The following is a 7,039-nucleotide window of genomic DNA, read 5'->3' as shown; positions in this document are numbered from 1 at the left end:
TCAAGCAAATTAACATTGTATCATAGGTGCCAGCGAGGCCTTTGGGTATGATATGTACATACCTTTCTTTCTTTTCTTATTTCTACCTTTCTTTTTTTCTTTTCCTCTTTTTCTTGAAGGTCATCATCTTTAGACAGGGAACGAACAGGTCTGAGAATAATGCCTGGCTTGAGATCTTGATTCTTCCCAGCCAAGCTACACAAGTAATCTTCGGATTTGGCTTTGAACTTGATGGTGAGAGAATAGTGATCCTGGGAAGAGGAAGAGCAGGAATCTCTGTGTGAGGACAGCCTAGGTGTCTGGGTTGGGAGGGAAGGGGATAGTCTCAGTCTCCTGTTTCTATGAGTGGAAGAGCCAGTTGGTCCTTAACTTTCAGTGGCCCAGAGGCTGCTCTTGTTTCAACCTCTGAATGAAACTTTTGCCAACTCGTGTAAATACTGATCATGATGGCACTGGATGGCACAGGGGAAGTGCAGGAGGGCACGGATGGGCACAGAAGGGCACAGCCTTGATGATCAGTGGGAGGAAACCTGCCGAGTCCCCTGGTGCCTCATTCTGCCTAGATACTCTGAAGCAGGAGGCAGGTGGAGTCAGCTCTTGGTGGTTTCACTCTCACAGCCTCCACTGCTCCCAGTGGCATTTGAAGCTATGTCTTCCTGACAGTAGATAGGTAAGGGTGGCAGGTACCATTCCTGAAATGCCACCAGCTACAGAGTTGACACCAACAGATTTCTGTTCTTTTGGTCTTAGCTCATTTAGCCAGCTATTCACCAGCTCATAGTTGAATCAGTACACAACTGAGAAGGGAACATCTCAAAGATCTGTGGAACCCCAGCCTCATCTCAGTGAGCATCAGTCCCTCCGAGGCATCACAGCTCAAACACAGATAGCTAGTTCGTGGTATGACATGTGCTGAGCCTGCAGCTTGGTTGGTACAAATTCCAAGGAGCTGACAACTGACCTACTGCCCATGCGTGTGAAGGCGCCAGCTACCATAGATGTGTAGAGGTCAGAGGTCAAGGATTGACCACATAGGTAAGTTTTGAGTTGGTCATAAACAGTGAAATAAAAGGAGATAGCTGGCATAGTCATCACCACGGTGGCAGGGAGCCTGCTCCAAGGGTCCTAGTGCCCTCAGGCCTCACAATCTTCACAAGAGTGAAGAGCAGAGGATCTTGAAACCAAGTGGCAGAGCAAGTTCCATTTAGGCACAGGTACAGGGGCTCTAGGACACCATTGTAGTATGGGAGGCACTTCCTTCGGGATGGTAGAGTGGAGGGTGATTTGGTGTAGGAGAGTCTTCAAAATCTGGAGGGAAGTGTCAATACTCTGGCTACCACAGATCTCTGGAAGCACGGAGACTGAAAGCAGACCTTCACCACATCCAGAGGTGTCATGAAGAAGGGTTTGACCACAACCTCAGCTCCCGAGGCCGCCATTTGCTGAAGGGGATTAATATCCCTAAGATCCTGATCATCCATCTTGTAGTTTCAATCCTGGCTCAGAGCCAATTCTTGCACTATGCCATGTTAGGGGCCTGGCTGGCCTGTAGCAGCTCAGCGGCCAGTACAGGGTTCACAAGCTCCCTCTTTAAACAGCCATCACTCCTCTATGCCTTTATTTATGTTTCCAATTGTGAGACTGAACTTAGTCTTAGCTAACTTTTCTTAGCTAAGGGACAGAAACACATGGCATCCAGGTATTTTTCAGGTGTCCCTTTCAAAATGAAACTATCTCCATATCTTCGATATGCATTTTACTAGTTGACTTAGTGCAATTATCTAAGAAGTTTATAGCTGTAATATCATTCACACATCAGAACGAATGATTATTTAATTCCAGATTAAAAACACCAATTAAAAGGCAAAGACTTTTCAAGAATCTGAGAACCTGGAGTAACAGTAAAACAAATTTACTCTAACTGTTGTCTATTCTTCATCATATCCAAAGTATAGACATAATGAAACATGAAATTAACTCTTTTTTTTTTTTTTTTTTTTTTTTTTTTGGTTTTTTGAGACAGGGTTTCTCTGTATAGCCCTGGCTGTCCTGGAACTCACTTTGTAGACCAGGCTGGCCTTGAACTCAGAAATCCGCCTGCCTCTGCCTCCCGAGTGCTGGGATTAAAGGCGTGTGCCACCAGGCTTGGCATTAAAATTAACTCTTTTTGAAAACTTTTTTTCATTTTGTGGTTGTGTGTGTGAGTGCCTACACAGTGGTACACATATAGAGGCCAGAGGGAAACCAAAAGAAGTTGGTTCTCACTTTCTAACATATGGATCCTAGGAATAGACTCAGTTCTTCAGTATTGAAGCAAGAAACTTTACTACCTGAACCATATTGTTGATAATTAAATATGCAGTGATTATACCAGAATTTAAAACATATTTGTACTACTGGTTTATTGGGAACTTTTGAGCAATAAAGGCTGGAGAGTAACTAACATGGAACTATTTACATTATCTTTTTAGCTTCTGAATTTTATGTCTAGACTAGTTGAAAGTAAAACATCATAAATGAACTGAGTGTTAATGGGAGAACAAACATGAACACAAAGTCTTGGATAAAAGCAAGAAATGAATAGCAAAGAGATATTGTCTTTGGTGCTTACTTTAGATTGTATATTTAGTGAGTAATAGAAAAGAGATGGAGAAGAAGAGGAAGAAGAAGTAGGGCAGAGGATGCTAATTAAGTAACATTAAAACTTTAAACTATTTCCCAGATTCATTGTGTAGTGGCTATTCCTGATTGTCAACTTGACTATATTTGGAATGAACTACAATCCAGAATTGGAAGGCTCACCAGTGACCCTAATCTGGAGTCTGGGAGATAGAAGTTTCTGATCTGGATCTTGGTATGGAGATCTTGAGGCATAGTGGCTATGGATTCCAGAAGATTAAGACAGGGAGATCTCTGAGTTCAAGGTCACTGGGATTAAAGGTGTGGTGGAACACACCTTTAATCTGGGCTATACCTTCTGCTGGAGACCATATAAGGACATTGGAAGAAGTACTGAGTAAGGACTGAGTAACTGCTAGATCCTTGGACTTCCATTCACAGCTACTACTGAACCATTGTTGGGAATTGGACTGCAGAATGTAAGTCATCAATAAATTCCTTTACTATATAGAGACTATCCATAAGTTCTGTGACTCTAGAGAACCCTGATTAGTACACATTGTAAATACCTTTTGTTCCTCACTATATTTATCTTGGAATATCTTACATGACATATTTCATAGAAAAGTAATATGTTTTATGTTTTTTTCTTGTTTATGCACTTGTGAGTTTGAAATTTTAATGCTTTAAACACTCAATAAGTACCATGATAAAAACCACTAATCTCAGAGGAGCTCTCTCCTTGTCTCTTGGAACAAACATAGAACAGTTCTGTTTGGACAGCTACACACAATGTTCTACTTTATTTATGTTGCACTTTTCACATTAATCTTAGTATACTAATTGGCTAGTTGGGATGCTGCCTACTTCTAGTAGCATGCTTTCAAATGAGAATGAAGAGATATTCTTAAAAAGAAAAAAAGAGAGAGCTAGAAAAAAACAGATTTGTATTGACATTTTATAGAAATATTTCTTCCTTTATCATTTTCCTGCCAAACAGAATTCTAGTCTTAATGTTATATTTGTGGCTAAGTCTAAAACTCAAATGCATAGAAGCTTTTCTCTTTAGGTTGTCCTTGCTGCAGAAGGTGGCACAAAAATGAGGGGACAAAAAACAAATATCCTCTTATTTTACTTTTCAAAAAGACCCATCAGCTGCCCATGGCCCTGACAGATCAAGGCAAGCAAGCACCTAGATTTAATGTTACACAAAACATCTCTATACAGAAGACTCTATGTCAAGAAAATGAAAGAGTGAACAGATTCTGGAAGTCTTCCTATGAGGATATCTCCCAACAAATATTACTAAATACTTTTTAAACTTCAGTACTATCTTAGGTTCTGGAATAAAATGTCCAGAAAAAAATTAGTTTCTTATAACATCGCTGTTTTGAGGTCAAAAGTGCCGGTGCTATGGAAAACAGTCTTACCACAGTCATAATTTTATGATAGATAGGGATGGATGGAGTAAAGATAATTTCTCTTTCCCTATCCAGAGATAAAACTTCTCAATTTCTCAGATGCAAAGTAAAATTAAACATATCTCATTTTACCCTTCTTTTCAAGTTCAAATCCAATTCTCATCCAGAAAACTGTAGGAGACCAAGTTCAGAACCCTATATTTCCTCTCTGCCTCCATCCATTGGTAACTCCTCTAACCTTATAGTACACTAAGTTTTCCTTTCACAGTGGACCCCTTTCAGCCACACCCTACTCAATAGGATCTCCTTTCCTCCTTGGCAGTCCCTAATATCTAGAGGCATACTTCTACCTGGCACCTCTAGTTGTAGTACCTAGGAGAGAGTCAGAAATTCTATCTAGCAAGCAATACCCAGCCACTACACTTTTTAAAGCTCTATAGAGGGAAAAGGCAAAGAAAGAAGAAAACAACACCTTGTAAAAAGATTACTAGATATTAACACTGAGAGTTACAACCAACCCTGGCTTAGATAACTAGCCCCCAGTGTAACACATGATCATTAATACTGCACCAGAAGCCATCGACCATATGACACTAGACCCTGAGATATTCAATGTAGCTAAGGCACAAGACAAAGATTTCAAAACAGTTGTTATAAATATGTTCAAAGCCATTAAGAGTATATAAACAAACCCCTTAACAAAATTTGTTAGAACACAAACAATGGAATGCGATGGGGAAAACAAACTAAGGCAAAAAAGTAGATTTAGAATCACCAAAGAAAGTTCAAACTGATATAAAACTGGAAATAAAATGTTAAGAACTTAAAAACAACAACAACAACAAAAACCGAAAACTTAAGGCAATAAAAGAAAAAGCTTATCAACAAAGTAAAAGAGATGGAGTAAGTAAGGAATCTCAATCATTGAAGACAGGGTATAAGTAATGGATACCTTTGTCAAAGAAAAAAAAAAATATGGCTTTCAAACTTTTAAGAGTCCACATTTAATAGACCAGACTACTATACCTAGGAAAATTTCAAATCACAGTAGTAGAAAAAACATGTAATAAAAACTGTTAATGCAGTATATATCTAAAAATTGACCACTACATAGGGAAGTAGAAGAAATAATTCAACCTGAAGAGGTTACCTATACCCAAGGAAGATCAGGAATAAACAAAGTAACAGAAAAATATACCACTTATTGGTAACTCTTTGTTTGTTTGTTTGTTTGTTTGTTTGTTTTTCGAGACAGGGTTTCTCTGTGTAGCCCTGACTGTCCTGGAACTCACTCTGTAGACCAGGCTGGACTTGAACTCAGAAATTTGCCTGCCTTTGCCTCCCAAGTGCTGGGATTAAAGGTGTGCACCACCATGCCCAGCTATTGATAACTCTTAACTTCAATAGTTTCAACTCCCCTTACCTTCCCCCAAAATTAAACTATCAGAATGGATGTGAGAATATAATGCATCCAAGTAGCACCCCTCACTATCAAGGATATATATCACTGTAAGGTAAAAGAGAAGAAAATAGGTTTTCCAAGGAGATGGACTTAAGAAGTAAGCATGTGCCATTTTAACATATAACAGAATAAAATTCAAACAAAGGTAATCCAAATACAAAAGATTATGCCTTCTCATCAGCTCACAGAACATACTTGAAAACTAACCAAACATTCAGGCATAAAGCAAGTCTCAACAGACACTAGAAAACTGAAAGAACTTTGTTCATCCTATTTGACAACTATATATTAATGATGGATATCAATCACAATAGAAACATCAGAATGTCTATAAACTCAAGGAAACAGAAACAACTCACTCTTGATTGAAAACTACATCAAGAGAGAAATTAAGAGAAAATTAAAATAAAAACACCGCAATTCAATCCTATGGGAAACAGTAACGGCAGTTCTGAGGGAAGTTCATAGCACTAAGCACTGAGTACTTAAATGAAAAAAAGGAAAAAAAAAACTCAGAAACCAAATATCTGATATGTAGGACATCTATGTGCAATGCAGATGATGAGTCATTCACTTCAAAAGGGATCAAGACCAACACAAATTGAGAACCCACTGCTCTATAACAAAAAAGAATAAAGAATACCCCAAAGAAGTAGATGGCAAAAATAATCAAGTTCAGAACTGAAGTGTATAAAATGGAACAGACAGACAAGCAAACCAACAAGAGAAAATACAAAGAATAAATGAAATGGATAGTTGTTTTTTTTTTTTTAAGAAAATTATTAAGACTGGTAAAACCTTAAGGCATACTAATGAAAAGATGGAGAGAACTGATGAAAACTAACAAAATTAGAGACAAACAGGGGACTTCATGACAGATACCAAGGAAAACCAGGGAATCATAAAGAGATACTTTAGATGTCTGTGCTCCACCGAATTATGAAACCTAAAGTAAATGAAAATTTTCTTGATAGATTCTATGTACCAAAATCAAGACCAGATAGGCAAACAGACCTATAACTCCTACTGAAATAAATGCAGTAGTTAAAGGTTCCAATAAAACAAAAACAACAAACAAACATGAAAAAACCAAGCAAACAAACAACAAACAAAAGCAGAATCAGATGAATTCAGCCCAGAATTCAAACAGGCTTCCTAAGAAGACCACTTATGCAAATAATTCCACAAAATTGAAACAGACAGATCATTACTTAATTCTTTTACAAGATCACAGCTGTGTAATACCTAAACAGATAAAGACCTAACAGAGAAAGAAATAGACAAACCAGTTTTCCTTTTGAATATAAAGGTAATAAATGTCAATAAAATACTTAAAAACTGATTATAAGAACACAGCAGAAAGGTCATCAACACTGATCAGGTAGCTTTCATCCAGAGATGTAGGCATGGTTCAACAGGTTGAAAGATAAAATCTACATATTGTCTTATTAGGTGCGTAAAAGGCCTTTCACAAAATCCACCAACCTCTCCCTATAAAAATCTTGGTGTTACTGTGGATGCAAGAGATGTACTGCAA

The 7,039-nt window shown here is 38.0% G+C and overlaps 1 pseudogene; it reads right to left on the bottom strand.

The window, feature by feature from the left end:
* Positions 1-441: 441 nt before the first annotated feature.
* LOC110295663 (mitochondrial glutathione transporter SLC25A39 pseudogene) lies at positions 442-1,481 on the bottom strand (annotated as a pseudogene).
* Positions 1,482-7,039: the final 5,558 nt, after the last annotated feature.

This window comes from Mus caroli, unplaced genomic scaffold, assembly GCF_978045245.1.
Source record: "Mus caroli unplaced genomic scaffold, Mus_caroli_1 scaffold_7, whole genome shotgun sequence".
NCBI classification, from domain to species: Eukaryota; Metazoa; Chordata; class Mammalia; order Rodentia; family Muridae; genus Mus; species Mus caroli.
The sequence above is the reverse complement of the archived record's forward strand: the minus strand, read 5'-3'. Positions and strand labels throughout refer to the sequence as shown.